The sequence below is a fragment of the Eschrichtius robustus genome, chromosome 9 (assembly GCF_028021215.1).
Source record: "Eschrichtius robustus isolate mEscRob2 chromosome 9, mEscRob2.pri, whole genome shotgun sequence".
Taxonomy (NCBI): Eukaryota; Metazoa; Chordata; class Mammalia; order Artiodactyla; family Eschrichtiidae; genus Eschrichtius; species Eschrichtius robustus.
In genome coordinates, this window is record NC_090832.1 from 32382833 (window position 1) to 32410345 (window position 27513).

The window sequence follows — 27513 nt, forward strand, 5'->3', positions numbered from 1 at the left end:
GGCCCTGGCAGTGAAAGCGCAGAGTCCTAACCACTGGACTGCCAGGGAATTCCCACTTGTCTTATTTTTAAACATTCTTTTTTTTTTTTTAATTGAAGTATATATCCTATGATAAACCCTAATGGAAAAGAATATATATATATATATGAAAAAAAGAATGTATATTTAAACATCCTTTTTTACTTGAAATTACTTATTCAATGTCAGTATTTCCCCATAGACTGCAGACTCCCCTAGCACAAGATCACATCTATTTTACTGTATTTTCTGTATCCCCAACATTTTCATAATACCATGAAAACAATGGGTACTCAACTAATTGTTATATGAAGGAATATAATGTGGATGATGTTTAATTGTGATGACATTTGTTATCTATTTCCTGAAGAAGTGATTTATGTCATCATTTTATTTTAGTCTTAAGTTACATGATATGGCCAACACTCAGAGTAATCTGTACTGTCCATTCCAGGTCATTAGATAAGTGTTAATGATGCCCTAGACCAGATATCTGGAAAAACTTAACACCTCACTTATGCCTTAAAATGACCAGAAGAAAATACTCTAAAAATCCCATGGAAAAATTACTTAACAAGTTAATTAATTTGGACTTCATAAATTTTCTTTCCAAATATTATTTCCCAGGAAGTACTAGAAGAGATTCAATCATCTTCCTCACTCTCTAAAGTAGCTCTTGGTGACATCTTTCACTTTGTCCTGTTTTGTTTTCTTTATGCACTTACCTTTCACTGTATTACACTTCCTTGTTAGTTTATTTTGTCTTTTCGCTATAATGATAAGTACCACGAGAGGATGCATTCGTTGTCTAGGACTGCTGAAACAAATGATAACAGACCTGGTGGTTTAAAACAACAGAAATGTGCTCTCGCAGAGTTCTGAGGCCAGAAGGCTGAGCCCCAGGTGTCAGGTGCTGAGTTCCCCCTGAGGGCTCTGGTGGAGAGTGCCTGCTTGAGAGTCACCAGCTTCTGGTGACTGCTGACAGTCCTGGCATTGCGTGGCTCCTAGGCACATCACCTCAATCTCTGCCTCCGTGTTCACATGGCCTGCTCCCCTGTGCTTCTCTGTGTCCGTGTCTCTGTTTCCCCTTCCCTTCTAAAGACTTATCATGGGATTTAGGACCCATCCTAATCCAGGATGATCTTATCTCAAAAGCCTTCACTTAATTACCTTTGCAAAGGTTCCCTTCCCTAATAAGATTGAATTTATAGGTTCCAGATGGACATATCTTTCGGAAGGCCACTATTTACCCCACTGCAGGGGCTTGACTATATTAATCAGTGCTGTATCCCTAGTATATAGGATGATTCCTTGAAGATATAGTGGATGCTCAATAAATATTTGTGGAATGATATAAAGGAAAAAGGCGCATAAAATACAATGGATCCCTAGACTTCCTGGCAAATACCAAATACAGTGGCAGTGTGGCTGTTAGAATCCTATAGGATGAGACAGAGGATCCTTCGGAGGGTGTCAAAGGGCAAAGTACTTTAGAACAAAGCCAGTTCAGTCTTTGAAATTTAAACCCCTCAACTCACCTCTCTCTTTCCCTGATGCTTTGGTTCTCAAGGAGGAAAACCACCAAGGAAGTCAAAAGATGATCAGGTGCTAATGGTAGACTGTTACTGGGAGAGTTAATAATTGCATGCAGAGAGAGAAGGAGAAAGTGCATCCAGAAAGCACCGGATTCTGCGTCGCCCTCTCTATAGCAGCACTATCTGTGCTCAGCTTTGCATCAGGCACAGTTACGTCATCAGAACATGGGATGTGGTTTTTAATCCACTGGAGTTGGATCTCTTTTGCCAGCAGCCAAATTAAACTACTAACTTATACACATGCCCATGTAGTGTCAGTTGCTTTTTAAATGGTATCTATCTCTAAGTTGTCTCAACTGCCCTTTGAGTCATATATTACTGATTTAGAGCATTTGAGGGCCTGGCTAAGGTCATAAGAATATTTAAGAGAGTTAGGATTTGAGCTTAACTCAGGTCTGTATGCATTCAAGTGCTCAAGTTTCCAATACACTTGTGATCTGACCTGAAGTCTTGCTCCAGGGGCTGAGCTTAGAAGATCTGGTGTCTCTCTCCAGATTTCCATTTTGGATCTCCATTGTCATCGCATTTCTTGGCAGTGCTAAGAGGAAACCTGGGAAGAGCTTTGTCCGGTATAATCAGAGCTTGAAGGTAGGCTCCTCATCCTTTGGGATCCATGTATTGGGAACATGAGAATCAAAAGAAAAACTCGCAAAAGGAAGAGGAAATTGAGGACAACAGTTCATGCGTCAGCATCCTTTCTTGAGCTCTACAATAACCCTGGAGATTCTACAGTTTATTTTGCTAAGTGAGGTGTTATTGCTTCTATATGCCCTTTCTCCTCCCTTCCAAGAAAGTTGTATTGCCTGGAAGACTGATTTGTAAAAAAGCATGAAGGATAAGAGGGATGGTGATTAAAAAGTTGACTTAGAGAATGGCTTTCTAAAGCCCATGACTCTACTAAAAGGATAATGGTCACTTACCCCTTCTTCCCACACCACGCTTGTTTCCCAGTGGTTTCCTAGGGCAAGTCCTCAGCAGTGCTTATTGCAGGACCGCTAGCTGGCCTCCCTCTGCTGGTCTCTGGCGCACTCCAGGCGGTTGTATGCACCTGCACTGGCGTCCCCTTTTCCAACATAAATGGGAATCTGTTGTTCCCCTTCCTTACAAATTTCTGATAAACCCCATTACCTTCAGGGTGGAGGCCAAACTCCTTGACCTGTCATTGTGTCCCTTAATTCTCCAGTTTCATCTCCTATAGCCTCATCCCCACACGCTAATGCTCATCTCCCCATAGGTCACACTGAGCTTCCCATTCTGCAACATTCTCTTTTACACATGGCCAACTTCAGGCTAACCAGTTCTGACAATGTACTATTAGAACCAGGCTATTTTTGAATTTAACTTACATTGCTCATTTATAATGCCTGAGTCCCACTTCCCAAAGGTCTTGCCTTTGCTATAAAGGTGCCAGTGTTACGTTTATTTTTCTCTTTCCTCCTATTCTCTCAAGTGATTTTAACAGCGGGCTGTGGCTTCTCAGTGTATGAGCTTATTTCTCGTGACATTAGGTAATATTTGCAATTTAAGGGTGTCACTGACCAACCTTGAGACACTGCCTCCTATTCATTTTCCCCCAGCTGGGTTGGCAGTATTTCTTTTTTGTTATTCTCTAAAGAATTTGTTTTCGCAGTTTATAGACAGCATACATTTTCTTCTTCATTCAGCATCTCAGCTTCATTATTTATTACCCCCTTGCAACAAAAAATTGTTCATGAACTCTTTAATCCTAGTAATGAAGCAACTAAAGACTGTTCTAAATTTAGCCTATTTGTTGGACTGAGAGGAGGCGTCATTCTGAGGGCATTCGAGTGCCCTATTGTCACCACCTGCCCTCTAATTGAGCAGAGTCTAGTCTTCTTTTTGGATGTGGCAGCTCTCTGGGGTTATTTTAAATGTTTACTGAAGGAGAATGAGCCCAGAGCACTCATCTCTTCTCATTGCTTCTCTAATGCTCCTCTATACAGATAATTCCTAAATCTGTCTTTCTGACATTGATAGCAAGTTCCAGATGCCTATCTCAGAATTTATTGGGCATTTCCACCAAGATATCCTACTGGTATGTAAAATTTGATATCTAAAAATAAACTCTCAACATCCCATAAAACAAACAATCTATCCTCCAGAGGGATGTAGATCTATTAATGGTGCCATCTTGGTCAAAATCATCCAGGTAATTTCATCAGTCTCTTTCCTGCTCAAAAATTACTTACGGGGAATTAAACTCATAAGCTTGATGTTCAAAGCAGTCTACAGATTGACCCTGATGTCTTTCCAGCTTCCTGCTTCACTGTTTTCCCCCACCAATCCTTCACTGTGGTCAGGCATGTATTCACTGCTACAGAGGATATTTTTTCACTGTATTTGTTTAAGCAATACTCCTGCAGGAATGTCCTCCTTTCTCTAGTCATAGAGTTGCAATGAGGTCACTGAAAGCTTGGCCCCTTTGGTCCACAGAATTGTCCTGACTCCCTGAACTATTCCTTTAGACTTTGAGTATGTACCACTCCTTTGGTACGTATTAGATATATTATAGAGGATTCAATGTGACTTGTAAAAGTTAACACAGCGCAAAATTAATGATGAAAACTAAAACTATTTATAAAGAGCAGGAAGAGATGTTAACAGATAATCTGAGGTGAAATGTTTGCTGTACTGGGTCACAAACGTGGCTGACTTTCCAAGCAGCTGAGCCAAACCACAAGGTGCATTGGGTCACATCATCCTCGTTTTATGGTTTAATTTTTAGAAAAGGGAAGCATATGAGAAAGCTCTGCAGAAAGCAACATTTTTCTGGAATGAAAACTCACAATTGATTTACAGTGTGAGTCTTTTTTCATAGGTAAATCTAGTTCACAGTGAAAAGGGGACAAAGGTACTTCTTGCATGAAATCTTCCAGTATCAACCCTTTATAAAGAATACAGTGTGAAATGAAGAGCTGAGATAGTATGATTCTGGAACTGTACTTTCTTTTGATCTAACAATACCAAGATAGAGCTTGGTAAATCTAAAAAAAATGGGTGGTGTGCTTGTCCTTTCGATTCTTTCCTATTGGATATAAGAGCTTTTGGATGACAGTCAATTTCTCTGACAAGTGCTTGTTCTGCATGAAGTTTATGTTGCTGATAAAAGTGAGAACCACATGCTTAGCGACCAGATGCACAGAAGGCAGAGTTGTCATTCTGTTGTGAAAATTTAAAAACGGGAGTTGTGTTCCACCCAGACAGTCCAGCCCACTTCTTCTCAGATGACCAGAAATGGAGCCAACTTTCTCCTTTCAAAATACCCCCCAGCACTAAAAATCATGAGATTGTACCTATAAAACCATTACTACAATGTTACCTATAAGTGAGTCTAGGAAAAAAGACTGGAAACAGAGATTGAAAAAATTAAAATTTTTATTGAATTAAGTTTTATTAAAAAGATAGAATTATGGGGTCAATAATTTCTGGTCTTAAAATTTGCTTGCTGATTAATACTTAACAACAAATAAAAATACGAAAAGAGCATTCTATCTTCTCCAGCTAATTTAGTTGTGTAAGACCCAGAGTCAGCTTTAACGTCTTCAGCAAAAATGCTTCCAACAAAAATGCTTGACACTCATTTCTCTTCTCCAGTGGAAGGACTGACCCAAGGGAAACAGGGAGTGACCAAGTTTGTCCTCTTTCCCTCTAGTCCTCTAAACAACACCCTTTCCTGAGTTAAGGCCCTAATATTCTTGCAGGATCAGATGCTGGTTCCCTGGAGGATCCTTTCTCTCTCATCTCTTACTTCTCTCTATCCCAGGGCTCAAGGGGGCTTATACTGTGTTTTTGGGTTCTTCTGATGTTATTTAATCATCAATAACAATACTTAATTCCCTAACACCGTTATCTGGTGTCATAGAATTAATTTCTATGTTTTCTTTGTTATTTCTACCTACAGAGATGTTACTATGTTGGACATGACATGACAGGACAGAAAAAACCGAAGTGAAATAGTGTGTCTTACAATTGTTTGTAAAGCTGGTGAATATCCATTACTGAGAAACGGACATAAAGTGATTCTGGGACTATGCTTTCTGGTGACCTGACAGTTCTAAGATATGTCTAGGAGAACACAAAATGTTGGGCAGTTAATGGTTTTGCTCATAGGACCCCTAGTCTTAGTTTCTCTTAGGTCTTAGCTCCAGATTATTGGGAGGGGATCTCATAGACCTCACAGTTCTCTCCCCATCTCTGGCCATTCTGACTCTCTCTGTCACTGAGCTAGGCCAGTCATTCCCCTGTCCTATGGTTTCCTCTGCCTGGAATATTCTACCCCGGGTACCCATGTGTATGGTTTTCTTTCACCTTCTAAGTCTCAGTTATAACGGCACCTCAGAGACACTTTCTGTAGGCATCTAATATAAGACCTTTTACTTTTGTACGCCCTATCCAATTATCCGATTTTATTTTTACCATATATGAGAACATGCATTTATTGCTTACTTCCTGACTTGTCTATCTCCAAAACCTGATTAGAATAGGCTATTTTCTGTCTTGTTCACTGCTAATTTCCAGCTCTTATAACACTCCCTGACAGATGGAAGGTGCTCAATAAATATTTGTTGAATGATTGAGTTCTGTGTGAATATAAGAGGCTCACCTAAATGTAGGCAGCTCTCTGATCAGGGGAAGTCTTGGACTGGGCAGACGATGTAACAGTTGCATTTTCATCTTATTGGAGAAGATTCACAAACATTATAATGCTAGTACTGTAGACAAGGAGATAGAGGATAAAGTTGTAACTGGAGTGGAGTGCAGGGGATCCTGAAAAGTGCCTTGTGAGCACATAAAAGATGCAGAACAGGAGAAAGATAATTTTATTTAGAATGTAAAAGAACTTATAGAATACAAGCTAGAATACAAACCAATCTGGGCCAATGGAGATCCTTTGAAATTTTTCTAAAAAAAAAAAAAAAGATGAATAAAAAAGGGAATGCGAGCACCTCTATGCACTGGTGGGGATGAATCTCCAAATCACACTGTAAAAGTATGAAAATTTTCTCTTAATCTTGCCCAGACTTCTTTTTTTTTTTTTTTAACATCTTTTTTGGAGTATAATTGCTTTACAATGGTGTGTTACTTTCTGCTGTATAACAAACTGAATCAGCTATACACATACATATATCCCCATATCCCCTCCCTCTTGTGCCTCCCTCCCCGCCTCCATATCCCACCCCTCTAGGTGGACACAAAGCACCGAGCTGATCTCCCTGTGCTATGCGGCTGCTTCCCACTAGCTATCTATTTTACATTTGATAGTGTATATATGTCCATGCCACTCTCTCACTTTGTCCCAGCTTACCCTTCCCCCTCCCTGTGTCCTCAAGTCCATTCTCTACGTCTGTGTCTTTATTTCTGTCCTGCCCCTAAGTTCTTCAGAAGGTTTTTTTTTTTTTTTTAGATTCCATATATATGTGTTAGCATACGATATTTGTTTTTCTCTTTCTGACTTACTTCACTCTGTACAACAGTCTCCAGATCCATCCACCTCACTACAAATAATTCAATTTTGTTTCTTTTTATGGCTGAGTAATATTCCATTGTATATATGTGCCACATCTTCTTTATCCATTCATCTGTCAATGGGCGCTTAGGTTGCTTCCATGTCCTGGCTATTGTAAATAGAGCTGCAGTGAACATTGTGGTACATGACTCTTTTTGAATTATGGTTTTCTCAGGGTGTATTCCTGGTAGTGGGATTGCTGGGTCGTATGGTAGTTTTATTTTTAGTTTTTTAAGGAACCTCCATACTGTTCTCTATAGTGGCTGTATCAATTTACATTCCCACCAACGGTGCAAGAGGGTTCCCTTTTCTCCACACCCTCTCCAGCATTTATTGTTTGTAGATTTTTTGATGATGGCCATTCTGACTGGTGTGAGATGATATCTCATTGTAGTTTTGATTTGCATTTCTCTAATGATTAATGATGTTGAGCATTCTTTCATGTGTCTGTTGGCAATCTGTATATCTTCTTTGGAGAAATGTCTATTTAGGTCTTCTGCCCATTTTTGGATTGGGTTGTTTGATTTTTTGTTATTGAGCTGCATGAGCTGCTTGTAAATCTTGGAGATTAATCCTTTGTCAGTTGCTTCATTTGCAACCACTTTCTCCCATTCTGAGGGTTGTCTTTTCATCTTGTTCATGGTTTCCTTTGCTGTGCAAAAGCTTTTAAGTTTCATTAGGTCCCATTTGTTTATTTTTGTTTTTATTTCCATCTCTCTAGGAAGTGGGTCAAACAGGATCTCGCTGTGATTTATGTCATATAGTGTTCTGCCTATGTTTTCCTCTAAGACTTTTATAGTGTCTGGCCTTACATTTAGATCTTTAATCCACTTTGAGTTTATTTTTGTGTATGGTGTTAGGGAGAGTTCTAATTTCATTCTTTTACATGTAGCTGTCCAGTTTTCCCAGCACCACTTATTGAAGAGGCTGTCTTTTCTCCACTGTATATTCTTGCCTCTTTTATCAAAAATCAGGTGACCATAGGTGTGTGGGTTTACCTCTGGGCTTTCTATCCTGTTCCATTGATCTATATGTCTGTTTTTGTGCTAGTACCATACTGTCTTGATTACTGTAGCTTTGTAGTATAGTCTGAAGTCAGGGAGCCTGATTCCTCCAGCTCCATTTTTCTTTCTCAAGATTGCTTTGGCTATTTGGGGTCTTCTGTGTTTCCATACAAATTGTGCAATTTTCTGTTCTAGTTCTGTGAAAAATGCCAATGGTAGTTTGATAGGGATTGCATTGAATCTGTAGATTGCTTTGGGTAGTATAGTCATTTTCGCAATGTTGATTCTTCCAATCCAATAAGATGGTATATCTCGCCATCTGTTTGTATCATCTTTAATTTCTTTCATCAGTGTCTTATGGTTTTCTGCATACAGGTCTTTTGTCTCCTTAGGTAGGTTTATTCCTAGGTATTTTATTCTTTTTGTTGCGGTGGTAAATGGGAGTGTTTCCTTAATGTTTCTTTCAGATTTTTCATCATTAGTGTATAGGAATGCAAGAGATTTCTGTGCATTAATTTTGTATCCTGCTACTTTACCAAATTCATTGATTAGCTCTAGTAGTTTTCTGGTAGCATCTTTAGGATGCTCTATGTATAGAATCACGTCATCTGCAAGCAGGGACAGTTTTACTTCTTCTTTTCTGATTTGGATTCCTTTTATTTCTTTTTCTTCTCTGATTGCTGTGGCTAAAACTTCCAAAACCATGTTGAATAATAGTGGTGAGAGTGTTGCCCAGACTTTTCAATAAACAATCATTGAATGAATAAATTGACATTTATTTCTTACAAGAAATGTAAGAGACACAAAATACAGACTTTGACATGCTTCCTGAAAGACGTAGGAAGGCCTGACCTTCACCAGCGTCGCAGAGTTTGTCTTTACCAATGAGTCTACTCAGAAATTCCATGGCAGTGCCCAATTTTGGCCAACACTTCTAGACACTGTCCCAGTTCTTTTCTGATTCTTCTTTCAGTACTTTCCTCTGTTCAACAGCTTAATACCTGCTTGAGCCAATATGGAATCAACCTTGGGGGGAGGGTAGATGTGTAACTGTTAACACTTCTTCAATTGCACTGTCAAGAACTGTGAGTGGTCTTCAATTTTATCCTATTTACAAGCTAACAAGTTAGCTTGTTTCTGGTTCATGACTACCTTCTTACAAGGCAGAAGACATGAAATTCCTGGCTCACAGATTTAAAAAATCTTTATTAGATCAAAAGCATTAGCCAGAGCTTCACGCCCCAGAATTGCACAAGGGGTGGCACAGGTGGACCTAGATGGATGCTTGCACATGCAGTGGGTTGCATTATAGGAGAGGAACACTGAACTTGGAGAATCTGCCACTTTTATAGTAAGTGGAAGGATGCCTATTCTTTGTCTTAGGGGAGATGTAACCTCAACTCTCGAGGTTGCAAACTGAACCCTGAGTAATGGCTTGGGTAAAGAGTGGTCAGAGCCTTGTATTCTTGGTGTGGCCAGCAAGAAAACGCAGGGAAGCTCAAGGCCAAGAGATGATTGCTTCTCTCAACATGGACCACATGAGGTGTGAAGAGATCTGAGTTCTGATAGACACTCAAGGCAAATAGAAGATGTAATGTTGGATAAGTAATACAGCAAAGGCTGACAAATGTTTAAAATTCTTTTTTAACACCAGGTAGAAAGATTTGAGCATTTAGAATCTTGTAATTCTAAATGGTGTTTTCTATACTCGGGTTCACAGTGAGAAAAAATTTATTTAGCAGAATTTCAAAAAATCGAATTCCTGAAATAATTTGTAATTTAAAGTTTTGGAGTATAGTGACTATATATCTGCTTGTTGAATCAAATTTCCTGCTCACGTTATTTAACTTGTTTATATCCTTACTAATTTTTTTGGGGGGGGGGTCTACTGGTTCTGAAAGAGGTATCCTCTGTCAGTGAATGACAGCAGTATGTTAAATCTCCTATTATGATAGTGAATTTGTCTGTTTTTTCCTTGTAGCTCTATTGCTCTATATAATTTGAAGTTAAGTGCATACAAATTTAAAACTTCCTGGTAAACTGATCTTGTTGATATGAAGTGCCCTTGTTTATTTCTAGTAATGCTTTTGCTTTCAAGTCTACTGTATCTGTTATTATATAATTTCCTTTTGGTTTATATTTGCACAGTATATCTTTTCCAATTCTTTTACTTTCAACCTTTTTGTACCATTATGTTTTGTTTTTTTAATAAATTTTTAAAAATTAAAAATAAAAAAACATCGAATTCCTGAATATCCTAAATTAAGATCATGGCATTTTCTTCAAATCTCTCAATTTATATTTCTGTCATTGCCCCTGCTTATAGATCTACTAAAATAGTAGAATAAACATATTCACTTCTTTTAGTATTTGGGGTACAATATTAGGATCTCAACATTATATTATCAAAGGTACTTCACAATTGGCAAATTTGCCAAATTCTTTTGCCTCATGAAGAGTAGCTTCAGTCCTTCTGAAGAGCTGAGGGAACTTCAATAAAAGAAAAAGATGCGATTGCTCAAGACCCAGGTTAGTAGTAGATGTGAGGGTCAATTTTTTGTGTCAGCTTTGCTGGACCACGATGCCCAGTTATGTGGTCAAACATTATTCTGGATGTTTCTGTGGGGGTATTTTGGGACACATTATACAAATATATCCACATTGTAGTATTATAAAGAATTGTTTCACTGCCCTAAAAGTCCTCTGTGCTCTGCCTATTCATCCTTCCTTCCCCTCTAGCCCCTGGCAACCACTAATCTTTTTATTGTCTTTGTAGTTTGGCCTTTTCCAGATGTCATATAGTTGGAATCATACAGTATGTAGTCTTTTCAGATTGTCTTTTTCTACTTAATAATATGCATTTAAGCTTCCTCCATGTCTTTTCATGGCTTGACAGCTCATTTCTTTTAAGCACTGAATAATATTCCATTGTCTGTATGTGCCACCATTTCTTTTTCCATTCGCCTACTGAAAGGCATCTTGGTTGCATCCAAGTTTTGGCAATTATGAATTAAGTTGCTATAAACATTCATGTGCAGGTTTTTGCGTGGGCATATGAATGAGAGGTCCTGTTGCTCCACATCCTTGCCAGCAGTTGGTGTTGTTAGTGTTCTAGATTTTGGCCATTCTAATAGATACGTAGTGGTATCTCATTTTTTTTTTTTTTTTAAATCTGCATTACCTTGCTGAAATTTGATGTGGAGCATCTTGTCATATGTTCATTGGCAATCTGTATATCTTCTTTGGTGAGGTATCTGTTCAGCCTTTTTGTCCATTTTAAAATTGGGTTGTTTGTTTTATTGTTGATTTCTCAGAGTTCTTTGCATATTTTGGATAACAGTCCTTTATCAGATGTAAAAGCTTTTTATACAAAAATGTTTGCTTTCATATTAATTTTTTTCCTCTGGGTTGTGCATCCCAGTGATTAATTATGATTGAGCTACCACAGCCTTAACAATGTCAGCTGCAATGTAAAAGGGGGATAAAGCTGAGTTTGCCAAATTTAAAAATGTTTTGCATAAAAGGGTGTGGGGTGTGGGGTGTGGTGAAAAGTGGGGTGAAACAGGGAAAATGAAACAACTTAGCCGTTTAAAAATGTCATGTTAAAATAACATTGCCTCTCTAATGAAACAAATGGCACAGACTTCTTTGGTGTATAATGTTGGAAAACCAGTTTTCTGTCCTGATTTAGATTGGGATCTTTTAAATTCTTCCTAAGGTATTCCCAAGACACTTTAACAAGGGAATTTTTGCGAAGTAATTTTTTGATCAACTTGCAAGATTAGTCTTGCCCAAGTTTAACTAGGTCATGCTTTCCTTTCTCTTCTCTCTCAGCAGAAACATACTTTATCAAAGTCCCAAATGGAGCAAATGTGGGAGTTTTAGAAAGGTGGGCTTGAGATATTAACAAATTAGTTTTATAATTTTAAATAGTTTCAAGTTTAAATACCACAGTATTTGAGTGATTGGGCTTTCACTGACATCACTAGTGCATTGTGATTTATCTTTCTTCTGAATACCTGAGCATGTGGAGGTCCTTAGTAAAAATTTGACAATTTAATGATTTATTTTGGCAGTGTGTTGTTATCTTGTGCTGTCATTTAACTTTCCAAGTTTTCCTGTTTCATCTCCATAACAGAAAGAAAAACCCTTGTGTATTAGTATTAGTTAGAGCTCTCCAGAGAAACAGAACTAATAGGATTTATATACATACAAGTAGAGATTTATTTTGAGGCATTGGCTCAAGGAACTGTGGGAGCTAGCAAGTCTGAAATCCATAGGACAGGCTGAGTGGCTGGAAATTCAGGTAAGAGTTGATGTGGTCTTGAGTCTGAAATCCAGAGGGCAAATCCACAGGCTGGAAACACAGGCAGAATGTCTATGCTGCAGTCCTGAAGCAGTTTCCTTTTTCTTCCAGAAACCTCAGTCTGTTCTTAAGGCCCTCATACAATTCAACTGATTGTATGAGGCCCACTCACATTCTGGAGTGTAATCTGTTTTGTATAAAGTCCACTGATCATAAAAGTTAATCACATCTAAAAAATACTTTCACAGCAATACCTGTGTGTTTGAGCACAGCCCAGCCAACTGAACCATAAAATTAACCATCACACCTTGAAAACAGGAATTATAGATTCTACTTCTTTGTGTTTGCCACAGTGTTTATTAGCTATTGTGTGAGTTTATCCTGAGTAAATATATACCGGTTGAAAGAATATTGGAGGTAAATATTTCATTTGTCTTTTGAAAATTATATATGTTACTTCATAAATGAATAAGCCAGGGGTAGCCAGATATAATTTTAAAATATTAAATGTAATATAGGTAATACTAGTACTGGTTCTTTAAAAAATAGATTCAAATAATTTCATAGAAAAGAAATCACATTTTAGGAGATGGAAACACCACGAGCAATTGAACGGGTGGAAAGAGGTTGGTTTATTTGGAGAACGGTGAGGAACCTGACGGGGCCGGAGGGAGGTGGGTGTGGGAGTGCTCTTAGTAGAACTGATTGTATAAAGGATAATGATACTTCGGAGGCCATTGGAAATCAAGTGGAGGGATTTTCACTTAAAGCTGGCTGTGGAGGGGTTTTGAGAAGGAGAGTGATATAATGGCAATTTTTAAGAATCTGCATTTGATAACAGTATTTGGACAAGAGACCGTGAGGCGAACTGTGTCAATTCAGGTCTTCTGAGAAGCAACTGCTCAGATAGGAATAGACATGCAGTGGGTTTTGGGAGCAGAGCATCTGTAAAAGATAAAGGTGCAGAGGCAGGCAGGAAGAGCCTTGGGATCTGAACTGTCCAACAGGTTAGCCAGCAGCCACGTGGGAGTCTTGAACATCTGCAATGTGGTTAGGTGGAAACGGGGTGTGTAAAACACTCCCTGGAGTCCTAAAACATAGTGCTGAAAACAAAAGAGAGAAACAAGAAACCCCTCACACATATGAGAATGTAAAATACTTCCTTAATGACTTTGAAAATGTTGACTATATTTTGAACTAATATTTTGGAACAAACAAAATATATCATTAAGTATATATGTATATAATTAAAATTGATTCCACCTTTACTCATTTTACTTTTTTAGTGTGATTACTTGAAAATTGGAAATTACACGTGTGGCTCCTGTTATATTCCTACTGGTCAGTTCTGCTTTCACACTTGTGAAACGAGACAGGGAGGGGGATTAGGTAGGAAGACTTGACTGTGTAGCTCTAAGAAAGTTTGGGCCAGGTTGATGGGGGATCCTTGAGCAAAGGTTGGCCTTTGGGGGAGTCCCACGTTGGGCAGGAGGGGGTTGGCGCTAGTATCCTAACCTTTGTTGGCTGGGACCATCCTGGGGGAAGCATGGTCTGGGTGTGACAGCAGCGCAGAATCCAAATGGGTGGCAACTGGAGGCCACATATACTCCCCACAGCATATTCTTTGGAAGGAGATGTAAGTACTGCATCTTCATGGCTGCCTCACAAACCAGTCTTTGTCATGATAATTTAGGTAGATGTCAGCTGGTTTATCGGCCAATGCCATTTGGCTTGATGCCGTGACTCTTTAGTTGTGTTCCCAACTTCTGCCTTCTGTCTTGCCCAATGCAGCCCCATCTGTGTGGAGAACCCAGTGCTGAGCACTGGATGAGACCCACCCTCAGGACCTCTGAAACTTCTCTCAAGCTTGTGAACTTTCTAAGCCTCTGGGGTAGGTTGATATATTTGGTTTTGAATGCTTCTCCTGTGTCAGTACAACTAGCTGCTGTTCTGGAGCCATTACTCAGTCAAAACTGAGGTTGTGACTCTTGACGTTCTTTTTTGGTCCATAGTCTCTAAAAAGCACCAATGAGCGGAGAAGACTGCAGAACTTCAATGATTTCCATTCTCTTTATTTTGGAGAAGATGATTCTCATAAAATGTGCACAGCCTTTACAATTGATCAACCAATCTTGTACTGGTAGTTAAGGTCTAATGAGAAATGATTCTGTCCTCAAAGAGATTGCAATCAGGCCCATGTGCAAATGCAAGGGATGCAGCTTTCTCTGAGTTTGACCATCTGTGAAGCGGCTGAGTGATTGCAAAGAAGAGAGAAGAGATTTAGATGCCATGGTTTTTGATGAAGTGATCATTCCTGTTAGGGAGGTGATACAAAAATTTAAAAAAAAAAAACTTTAGAATGTAACCTTAACCATCTTTAGGTTGCTTCTGAATTGTCATTCCTTCTGTGTGTGTTGATACTAAATCTCCAAAGAAGGAAAAAAAAAGTTTATGCCACAGAGAAGAAGCCTCAGTAAGAGAATCCCTCTCAGTGAAGTCAGGGATTATTATCTGTAAGGCCACAGATGCTTTCCTAGTCATTAAATACTTTACATAATGATGAACATGGTGAGTTATGAATATTATTAGGTACAAAAAAATCCTTGTGTATATTCTTTACAAATTTTACACCTGTTAACATGTGTTTTACTCTATAAGTAAGACAGGACAGCTTAGTGAATAATTAAGAGTGTAGACTTTGAAAATCCATCAGGCTCCATCTGGCAGCGTGGACTTGAATAATTACTTAGCCTTTCTGAGCCTCAATTTTTTAAACTGTAAATTGAAATGTTTATAGTACTCAGCCCATATGGTTGTTGTGAAAATTAATTGAGATAATGCATGTAAATACCTAACATTGGGCCTACTGCATACTAAGTGTTCAAGAAATAGTTGTTAATATTATCTGAAGAGACAGGAACTGCTCCACACCATCAGCTATTCAAGGAATGTCATATTCCTTGTTTTTCTAACTCAACGGAAAATTTCCACCTGCCAAGGTTAGCAAAAAATGCCTAACATAAACCAAATATCAGGCTCCTCTCCTCCCCATGTATTGTACAAGAACCTCTAGAGCTTACGCAGTGCAGGAAAATGGGGACAGTCCCTGGTTGTACACCGGCCATTGCACTACTGCATTTGAAAATGGGCAGCTCTGGTAGAAGCTCCCTTCTGTCTGTGAAGGGAGACAGGCTTCCAAGATGAGGGGGACCAACTTGCCTCGGTTTACCTAGGACTCTCCTAGGTTTTTTTTTTTTGTTTTGTTTTTTAAATTATTTTTTTAATTTTTATTATTTTTTTTTAATGATATTCTTGTCTGCTTACATTCTTTTTATTTATGTATGTATGTATGGCTGTGTTGGGTCTTCGTTTCTGTGCGAGGGCTTTCTCTAGTTGTGGCAAGCGGGGGCCACTCTTCATCGCGGTGCGCAGGCCTCTCACTATCGCGGCCTCTCGTTGCCGAGCACAGGCTCCAGACGCGCAGGCTCAGTAATTGTGGCTCACGGGCCGAGTTGCTCCGCGGCATGTGGGATCTTCCCAGACCAGGGCTCGAACCCGCGACCCCTGCATTGGCAGGCAGATTCTCAACCACTGCGCCACCAGGGAAGCCCAGGACTCTCCTAGTTTTACATTGACAGTCCTGAAGCCTGGGAACTCCCCTGGACCAAACTGGGACAGCTGGTCCCCCTAGGGTAGGGAACCAAGTCCCCTCAGGATCAGCCTGTTGAGAATGGCTGAACCTGAAATGGGAATGATCATGTGAGCCTTTAAGGGCTGGGTCCCTGCATCTACCCTGGAAACCAACAACGTCACTGTGACTGGGCCATGCCCTTCTTCCATCCATTTCCTCCCTTTCTGATGGTCTTGTTTAATGCATGGTGGACCCAGGATATGAAAACAATAGTCGATTTAAGAGTTGCCTTCCTGACAAGTCTCCATCGTGTTCAGAAAGGTTCTGAATAGTACACAAAGGGCTATTAAGATCCCCCATGTCAAAGACTCCAAGATCTGACCACATTCTAAAATGCGGGCATGTGGGAATGGGGAACAATAATTCTGTAGTAGAAAACAAGACAGATAACTTCTCAATAGGCCATTCTGCCACATTGACTTGTCAACTTTTTACCCTGTTGTACCACTACCACCACCACCATTATCCAGATTGGCCTTGCTCAGATATGTCAATCTAGCTCATTAACCCAAATCTTGCCTAATAATTTCTGTGGGCTTCCACTGCACTTTGATGTTATAATAAAACCCTAGTTTTGTCTGCTGCAAGTACTCTAAGTTTCTTCCAAAATGACCTCCCAACAAAACCCAAGAAGGAAGTGAGAAGGAATGGACTGTTGCAATCCTCACTTGTTTCCTTGCCTCTGGCTCTTCCTTCTCTAACCCGTGCTGCAGGAATATCAGTTTAAGTTTCAGTTTTTAAAACGTTGCTGTCACCAAGGCTGTGAGTCTGCCCCCATTTTAAAAAATGTTTTCAGGTTAAATTTCAATCAGCTTGGCAACTAAGGGACTCCACACACCAGCCTTAACCTTTTACTCAAACTTTCTCTCTCATTATCCTCACGACGAAACTTCTAGAGAGACAGACAAGTCCTGCTGTCCTGGCCTTGCTCATCCTCATCTCAGTGGCTAGACTGGCCTTATCTTTTCCTCCTTCTACAAAATGACCCATCCTTCAAAGATGGGCTAAGGCCACCCCTCCCTGAGGCATCCCTGACCTGTCTGTTTCTCAGGGGTCTCTCGTTCTCCTAAAGCTGGTGGGAGAAGAAGCATGGGCTCCTGACCTGGAAAGTGACCAGGAGAGGAGGAAACAATGTCAGACAGAGTTGAACGTGTGGTCACAGTATTTTTGTCTCTTCGGGATGTGTCTTGGTGAGGATGTTGTTAGTTGATACTTCAAATATTCAGAAAAGCCCAAAGCCTCCTTTCCTTGGCGCTTGAATTTCAGACTTGAATCCGAGGAAACTTCACGTTGGTCACATGTTGTCATACTCATGGATTATTGATCATTTGCATTTTGTAACACTAATGCTACCAAATGAATTCAGTGCTTATCATCCTTTGGCTTTTCAAGATCTAACTCCTTTTTCCAAGTAGCACCCCAATCGGCACTTGGAGAAATGCCCATTATGTAGTCTTGGTGGCAGTTAGTGCCCAGGGGCATATGACACAGGCTTGGGTAAATGAATGCTTTCTCCTGGAACTTTAGTCTTGACAGAAGTACCTGGAGTTGGCTGGAGTCTATCTTTCACAGTAGCCCTGGATGTGTGGACCAGACATCCTGCTGCCCCATCTGTGCTGTGGCTATGGCATCCCAGTCCTTAGCCCTCTCCTGCCCCCTCACGTTTCCCAAGCCTGGGCCTCCCACCTCCCATCCATTCTGTGACACCAGATATTCCAATGATTTCTCTTCTTCACTTAAGATGTCCAGATGTGGTTTCTTTCACTTATGGACAAGAATTTTGCCCAGTAATAAACATAATAGTAATACTAATTACCATTACTTTTATAACGATAAGCTAATAACTATTGAGCACATTCTAAGTGTTTACATGTATTAACTTCCTCATCCTCGTGACAGTCATTGAGGTAGGCAGTATTATCCTGATTTCCAGATGAGGAAAATTGAATTGCAGAAAGGTTGCTCAAAGGTTGCTCAATTGCAGAAAGGTTGGCTAATAAAAAGTAGAACTAGGATTTGAATCTATACAGTCTCTTAACCAAACTATTCAGAAATTTGTATCCGGAATTGGAGTTCTAGGTAACAGATCTTCAAGGAAATGTGGAGAATGGGAGACAAGTTCTCAATCTAGATAGCATGGAAGGAAGTAAATGTTCTGTTATTTTTCTGGGGCGGTAATCTAGCAGTCCATGACTTTCGATAATAAGATAGTGAATGAAGTGATTGCTTCCGGACATCTGCGATCAGGGATTCGTTTAGGAGAGTGTTCTGGCAGCCCGTGTTGTCACCACCATAAAAACGGTATGAAAAGTATGAAATATTGATGGGTGGCTCCTTCTGATAACACTGAGTGGCTTAAAGCCAGAGAGTGATGAACTTAAATCTCTAAATTCTAAATTTGGGCCATGGAATGAAATTCAGGGCTGTTCTATAACCACGATGAAAGAATTTATTATTTTGCAGCTGTCAGGCTGCAACAGCCAAAACTCAGAAGCAGATTTTGATCCTAAAGGGTGCCCAGTTACATCCATTGAATAAATTTTTCACTGTGTATGTCACTGCCATGGAAATGTAGTCATCAATCAGAAAAGAGCAGACCCCTGGGGAGTGGGATGGGGTCCACGAGTGGACCCACGTCTCAGTAACCCCAAATCCCCATCCTATATGGAGCTTCTGTTTTCCAAGGATGCAATCTCCCCTTCCTGCTCTGTTGAGATTGTTCTTCTCTTGCCTCAAGACTCTTTTATTCTTTTGCCTGAGGAAAAAGTTCTTCTTGAATGAAGACACCTATTCTCTAAATTCCTCGCTTGACTTACACTTGGCTTTGCTCAGAGAAATTACTAGAGTTAAATTTCACCATGACTCGAGCACAAATTGCAAAGTCACTCCTTGGATGAGAAGGTTTACACACCATAAGAATTCCAAGGCTTTGCTAACTTTATGGGAAAATATCTGTGGAGTATGTGTGGGGATGACTGATGGTGCTTGACCAATAGGGAGGAATACAATCATATCTGTGGCGGAATTTTAACATATGGATGTACTCAACAGATAGTTTGCATTCAGAGCAAACCTGAGTAGCTGTATGGGGTTCCAATAATTTGTTTGGCTGATTAACCCAAAACTGGTTTCAACTATAGCCCACAAAATATTGGGCCAGATGAAAACATTTCTTGGTGTAGAATAAAGGAATGTATTATTTTATACATGGGAAATATGGAGTGATCCCTCAAGCATCTTGTCCAACTACATCCTAAATTATCTTACAATCCACTCCCTTCAACAAGGTCTTCAGACAGACAATGGTAAAGGAAACACCATTCATGGAATGGGCAATTTTCTGAAGACTGAGGATTCTAGTAGGAGACCACACAGTAAAATGAACTACGTGATTTCACTGTTGACTGGAGGTTCCTGAGGTGGCAGAGGCCAAGTAGCTCCGCTTAACTATCAGAGTCCTTAAATATTTTTAGTGATTTCAAAGTCTCTTGCTTCTAATTCCAACATCTGGACCATCTCCTGGCCTGTTTTAATTAACTAATTTTTTTTCTTGGTTATGAGTCACGTTTTTTCTATTTTTCCCACATGCAGTGAGATTTAATTGCATACATACTTGATACAGTAATAATAAATTATAGACAATGGGGAATTCTGTTACCTTCCTCTGAAGAGTGTGTAATTTTGTTCTAACAGGTAGTTGTATTGCAGGAAGGTCACCATGAGCCTGGGAAATCTTGGTTCTAGTCTTTCTCAGAGTAGGTTTGTTTTAGTTTTGTCATTATACCTAAGGCAAATCTCTCAGCCCGGGGATAAGGTCTTTATTTTTCTTTCAGGGTCTTTTAAATAGCTTAGTTGAAGCACAGTTTACATACCATAACATTCACCCATTGTGAGTGTATAATTCAATGATTTTTGGTAAATTTATAGAGTTGTGCAACTATAACCACAATACAGTGTTTTTAAATTGTAAAATACAGATAAAATAAAATTTACCATTTTAACTATTTTTAAATGTATAGTTTATTGGCATTAAGTAATTCACATTGTTGGGCAACTATTACTGCAGCCATCTCCAGAACTCCTTTGTATCTTGTTAACTGAAACTCTATGCCTGTTAAACAATAACTACCCATTCCCCTTTCTTTCCAGCCACGCAAACCACCATTCTACTTTCCGTCTCTGTGAATTTGACTACGCTAAGTACCTATATTAGTTGAATCATACGGTATTTGTCCTTTTGCGACTGGCTTATTTCACTTAATATACTAATGTCTTCAAGTTTCATCTATGTTGTAGCATGTGTTAGACTTTCCTTTCTTTTTAAGGCTAAATAATATTCCATTGTGTATATATACCACATTTTGTTTATCCACAGCTCAGTTTTAGAACATTTCCATCACTCCAAAAACTCCCTTATGCCTGCTTGCTGTTAATCCCCACTCTCTCCCCCAGCCCTAGGCAACCACTGATCTGCTTTCTGTGTTTATAAACTTACTTTCTCTAACCATTCATATAAATAGAATCATAAAATATGTGGCTTTTGCATCTAGGTTCTTTCATTTTAGAAACTGAGAAGAGATCTTTGTTCCTAGGGCATGGCCGTTCTGGAGTTTTAATTGACGCCAAAGACATTTACCAAATCCTTCTAATTTGATGGGTCTTGAACTTCAAACTCTGTATCCCCTGTGGTGAGTGGCCACTGAAATCTATGCACAGGTCTTTCAGCTTTCCAGCTATCACTTCCCTCCTGAGTCCTTAGAATCTTACCCTGCACAAGTACAGTTCAAAGGTTAACAGAGAACTTGGGGGTAGTTAATGCACAGATTTGGGGGCTCCCACTATTGCGACTCCCTTCTGAGATTTCTTACAATTTCTAGCTACTATGGTAGTCCACAAATACTCAGGCTGGTAATATTAAGCCTCTCTACTGGAGCTTATCCTCCATGCCCAGGATCGGAGTGTGCCCCCCAGAAAAAACAGAATAACGTGGGTCTTACTCACTTTAGTTGCCTCTTTTAAGCGTTGAATGCCTTCCCAATTCTGCCTCCTTTTGGTCACTCTCCAGTGACTTTAAATGTTTGCTCTTTACATTTTGTCTAGAATATGTAATATATATATATATATATATATATAATGTAGTTGGTAGGAGGGTTAGTCTGAAAGAAGATACTACCATTACCAGAGTCAGAAGACTTCATGACAAGAAGATTATATGAGTGTGAAAGATGAGCATTAAGAAAGAGGTTCAGAATCAATAATTAAGATACCATCACTTCAGAATTTGTGATAATTGAGACAGAACTTTAGCTGTAATTTCTTTAAGGAAATGAATATTATTTTGTACTTTGTTTTAAAAACATCAAATTCTTTGTAATATATACTTCTAAACATGTAACTACCATGGTGATAGTTGCTGTATAAATAGTGAGAACAGTTAACATTGCTGGAACACTTATTATGTGCCAGGTACTATAATAAAAGCTTTATAGTATGAGCTCTTTTAATATTAACAAAAGAGAAAGTGCATCAAATTAGTAGCAGCTTCAGGAACTTGAACCCAGGGACCCACCTGTAGAGCCTGCTCATTTCACTATCAGGGATACCTCACTGGGATGAGCATTTGAGGACTAAGGATGCCGCGTGAAAGGGGAAGTCGTGCACTCTGTCTGCTAATTAGTCCAAACCTGAAACGGGCTGGTCATATCCACCCTTGATGCTTCTGGAGAAGCAAGCCCTCTTCTGAGGAGGATCTGGGTGAATGTGGTGTCACAGATTCCACTCACCCCTAAGCTGGAGGGGAAAATTCACTTTTTTTTTTCCTGCAACGAGTTGTACAATTTGTCAAAACATCAGCCAGGACTGGGTGACCTTAAATTCTATGAGAAAACTAATGGCTCAGTTTCTGTGGAGCTCATTTATGGGCAGGCTAATGGGTCCACTGGTGTTCTTTGTATGTGGGGAGAGGATGCTGGAGCTCTCATTAAGCCTCAAAACTTAGATGTTCCAGGTTTCTGCTGCCTCCTCTTTGGCCTCCCAGGATGGACAATTTTTCACATGTGTCATCCAGTTCATGCTTCGCCGCCCGAGTGGCAGCTGCAGGCAGCTTTTCTAATTATCTCCTGCTGAAGACAGCCAACTGACCGCGGACGGTTGTCAGTTAGGCAGGACTTGGTCCCCTAATGGGAAGGCACAGCTAACTGCTGCTCTGATTATCAAGTTGAAGCATTTTTATTATACCCTAAACAGCCATCTAATTTCATTGTGACAGAAGAGGGAAGAAAATGAATAGAATATCCTGATGGGTCAAAATAATTCCAACATACCGACCCATGAATTTGTTCACAAAATAAGCAAACATTTCCTTACTGGAAACAGATATACCAATATATTAACAGAGGTTACTTCTTGGTGGTTAGTCTATAGATGGTTTTTATTTTCTTATTTGTGTTTCCCTGTACTTTCTGTATTGTAAAAAATAATATATACTACTTTTGGACTCAGATTTTTAAAAAAGGAGAGATAGGGTAGCCTGGCCTTCAGGGTCCTACTTTCAGCATGGAACTGAGGCTCAGAGCCCTGCTTCAGAAAGCCATAAACCATCCCTAAAGCCTAAGACCTTAAAAAAATTCAGACAGACCCAGAATTGTAATTTTCCTCTGAAAACTGTCCAACTGCTCAGTTTCTTATAAATATATAAATATAAATAAAATATTTATTTAAAATATTTTAATTTAATTAATTAATTTATTTATTTATTTTAAATATTTTATTTAAACATTTATATAAATATAAATAAATATATAAATATAAATAAGAAACGAACAGGATATATGATTTTCCATTTAAATCCAACATGTGGTAGATGTCTAATAAACATCTGACGAATATATACATGCAAGAAAGAATGAGTGAAGGCATGAATAACATATTCGGCCAGGAGTTTTTCAATCGCAAGTTTCTGAAAACTGAATATAAATAGGGCAATATTGATTATTGTACCTGGAAGGTTGAGGGTCAAACTGGACTCAGGTATACTTTCCCTTTGCTTAGCTGCCCATGAATTGGCTTCAGATTCTCTCTGGCTCCTTTACAGGTATGTCACATGAATGTGACCCTAGACAGCTTTGTAGTTACATTCTTAGAGCTTTTAATTCAAAGTAGAAGAAGAACTTGGCTTCAGCTCCCATTTGGGAATTCCAGGTCAGCCTTTAACTGGATCACTATGAATCATAGCCCACCCTTGCAGCCAGCATGGGTGGGCATTGTGACTGACAGCCCCTCCAAACCCTGCAGAGCTGGGAAGAATCCCTCAGAGGAAGGGAGTGGGAGGTGCAGATGCCAGGAGAAGTAAGAAGGGAGGCAAACAGAGCAGACAAATTCCACACATCATCTAGAGAGAAGCGTTATTAATCATGAAAATGACAACATTGATAATCACTGAGATTTGTTATATGCAGGTACAATCTGAGCCCTTCACACATATTATCTCAAAGCTGTTCCACAACCCTACAGGTACTAAGGATCAGAGCCATTAAGTGACTAAGCCAAGGGCAAAGAAAATGATGGACAATGAAGAGGTTAGCACTTAATGGGGTCTAATAGAAAGGGGACAAATGCATTGAGATGCTTTAAACTTAGACACGCCCACTGATAACATGCTTGACCTATTTTTTTTCAAAAAAAGGAAAGAAGGTCAACCGTGAACAAAATTTAGGGCTATATTGCTGACATACATTTTAATTTACAAATTTATGCCTTCATTGGACTCTGGCAACCAGACATTTAACTTTTCATGTTACTTGATTCATTTCAAGTTAAGGTGATTCATTAATCATGTAACTGAACAACTTAGTTTTTATGGCTTTTAAAAATATAAGTAAACTCATTTTTATTCAAGCAAATCCAGAAATTTAAAAAAGTCACTTAATCAGGTATGTGTTTTCATTTGGGATTCGGGAAACATTGACAATGTATGACTACATTAAAAAAAAATGTTTGTATAAGGCCAGTCATGGAAAGGTCATGTACTCAGTGGTTCAGAGGATGGGGTCTGGGCCAGATCTGGTTTGGAATCCAGGCTCTTGATGCTGCCTTTTTAGCTGTGTGCAACTGAACAGTGTGTTCAGTGCCTTGCTCTCCTCATGTGTGGAATGGAGATAAGAATAGATCCTCTCTTAGAAGGTTGCTGTGAGGATTACAGTGCATCCATTCAATCCATCAAAGGGGTTAGAGCAATGCCAGCTTAATAAATGGTAGCCCTTAATTTTATTAGAGCTCTCTTTGCATTTGTGTAGGGGCTTTTCTTTTCGATTTCTGCATAAGACTTGTTTTGTTTCTGTTTTTGTTTTTATCACAGATCTACATCAAAGAGGAAATAGCGTTGCTGTCCCCATAAGAGAGGCTGTGTTCAATCCCTCGATCTGCAGCCGCTGGGCGATATTGGGGAAATCATTTCACGGGTCTGGGTTGCTGAAGCATTAAGTGTCCATACCAATAACAACTAATTGACTCTTTTGTATTACACAGTGTTGAGCTCTCCAATTGAGACTGATGTTCAATGAGAAGATGAAAAGATGCCTGATGGCAAGGACATTGCAAGTCTCAGGAGTTAGAGAAAAGAGGGCTGAGTCTTAAGACCAGGGCATTTACAGCATCAAAGAAACGAGGTGGCAATTGGGTAACTGCTGTTAAATCAAGGACCCCAAATACCAAAGTAAAATAAAATAAAGTAAAAGGCATTCTTCAAAACCTACAACAAATTTCAGAGCTGGCAGATTGAAGTTAAACTTTGCATATTTCAAGTTGATCACGTGAGAATATTGATGTCTAAATAATGAAAATGTATTATTTAATTGCATTTGTCTTTGCTTTTCAGTTACTTATTAAGAAGCTAAAGGTCGATACTTTCTTAGCTTTGTCTTCCTAGGTTAGATGAAAGTCCACTGAGATAAGAGACTCAGAAGAAGAAATGAACAAAAGTAATGAACCAATCCATATTTATTCCTGTATGCCTGTCGTCGATTTTGAATAATGTACAGCGTGTGCACACAGTTTACTACATCAAGAGGTGCCTGGAAATCAGAGAGAGTGATGATCAAACTGAAGACACTCTAATCAGAGAGCTAATATCTTGTTCCAACATATATTTAGGTACTGAGCTAATTCTTCTGCTGATCTTAGTTTTAATGGGTTGATTTTCTTGTGATCCAAAAACTTAAAGGTAGAAATACGATCATTCTAAATTTATTGCCTACTTTTGTCATCCTATGAACTTGTGCTTTATTGATTTTTAAGAAAAGAATCAGGTACTGACCATCCATGGACATAAAAGCCAGGAAAAAATGAATTTGCATTTTGAAAAAGAAAAAAATCTAAAACGTCTTTTGCTTTGAAAATTTTCCCCTTGAGATGAATATACATGCTTTATAAATATTAACCCAAGTCCCTTTTGACATTTGGCCTGTGTGAAGAAGATTCTAAGTCAAAACCTGGAAGCTTTAAGTCTCTTCTATGAATGAAAATTCTTCACTGTTCTCAAAGCATCCACAAATTGCATTTGAATCTTTTCATATTTTTTTTTCTTTAACTTGGCCTGGGCCTCACCTCTGCCCCACTCCTGAGATACAGAGTTCATTTAGCATTCCAAATGTTCATGGCATTGAACTGGGGGGCTTGGATGGAGGTAAAAATGAGGAAAGGGAAAATTTCTGTGTTTGTGGGGTTTAAGTTCTAAAATTGGAAAAGTGTAGTTTTTTTTTTTTTTTTTTTTAAAGAAACTACACTGCTCAAGATATTAGTCAAAAGAATTTTGGAGGAGTTTTGGGAGGGGTCTGTATAACTTAGCATTTATCTTATAGTTCTATGAAAATATTCCAATGATAAAACTTTAGATTTAAAAAGTTATACATATCAGTGTTGGACCATGTTTGAATTTTTATAAGTTTGTAACTGATTTTTTTGCCTGTACCATTTCTTCCAAACATTAAAAATCATGACTTAGGCTTCTGATGGGTTAAAAATATATTTTGAGTAATGTTCAACCCTGAATTCCACCGCATGCTCTTGTATGAGTAATGCTACCTCACCCTAAATCGAAGCATGGGAAATTTGCAATTCCCTCAAAGGATTGTAAATGAGCCCCTTGTCAAGCTGCCAAAGTAAATTAACAAGATGTAAATTTTGCCATAATATCTATCGGAAATTCAAATGACTAGTAATTAAAGCAGTGTTTGCTCTCTTGTGACATACGCAGCATGACAAAACAGTCCTGATATGTCACCTCTCTGCTTCTGCCTGTTTTATTATAGCTAGTTGGGCACCAGGTGGCTTATCCGTAGAGTGTCTTGCAGTCTATTAAATTCTAAGTGTGAAACAGAAATAAAACACAATACATATTTTATGGTATGAGTGAATACATGTTCCTCAAAGCCATTCTGTACCCTTGAGTTTTATAAGGACAGCCTTTTCTATAATAAAATAGTTTATCATTATAGAAAAAAAGTTTTAAATACACAAGAGGGAAAGACTACCCATAATCCACCACCCAGAGATAATAGCTTTTAATATTATTTATGTGTATTCGGGCCCAGATATTTTGTTTATATTCAGAAATAATCGGGGTCATATGACATATAAATTGTATAAATTGGTTTTAAAACATCTCTTTCTGATTATGAAGGCAATGTAGTAACATTAGTGAACATTTGGAAAATAAAAAAAAGAAGAAGATAAAAATAATCTCAAATCCCACCCAGGGATAGCAGCTATCAATAGTTTACTTCTAATTATAATATTTTTTCTTTGCATATTTGTGTATATTTAAAAGTACACACTAATAATGAATAATGGATTGTTATGTAAATTATGGATGAGGCTAATGTTAATAAAGATACAGGTAACACTGAAAGAAAGAAAAATACACAATAAATAGTAATTTTTTATGACAGTTAGCAGAGGAATATCACAGAACTTTGGTGGAAGGTGCTGTGCAGTGGGGGTAGTGACAGATAATATGTTTATTTATCTTTCATAGAAAAACTTAATGAGTCAGGTCATCAAAAATGAATTAAAATACTGAAAACAAGTTTTCAGTTTACTTGGCAATGAAAATAGTTCCCACTTATTTCCAGGAAATTCTGATTATGTGTTGAGGGGAGAGGAGACAGAGTTTGGAGAGAAGAAACTTCCCATTATGGGTTTCTCCCAGTCAGTGTCATAACTGCAGGAAATCATTTAACCACTGTTAGCAATGCTGGACCCCAGGTTTGTCGAGTAGTCTTTCAAATGATCATTAAATATGGCAAACAAAGGATTCCAGCTGAACTCTGGGGTGAAGAATGGGGCTCAAGAAACACATTTTCTAGAATTATGGG

General features: G+C 38.8%; 1 protein-coding gene across 1 annotated transcript in view; it reads left to right on the forward strand.

Moving 5' to 3' along the window:
• Window positions 1-24586, forward strand: part of EPB41L2 (erythrocyte membrane protein band 4.1 like 2) — a 279077-nt gene extending 254491 nt beyond the window's left edge. Inside the window, exon 21 of the mRNA XM_068551035.1 lies at window positions 24498-24586. The gene's annotated coding sequence lies outside the window, so the exon portion shown is untranslated. The remainder of the gene's footprint in view (window positions 1-24497) is intronic.
• Window positions 24587-27513: the final 2927 nt, after the last annotated feature.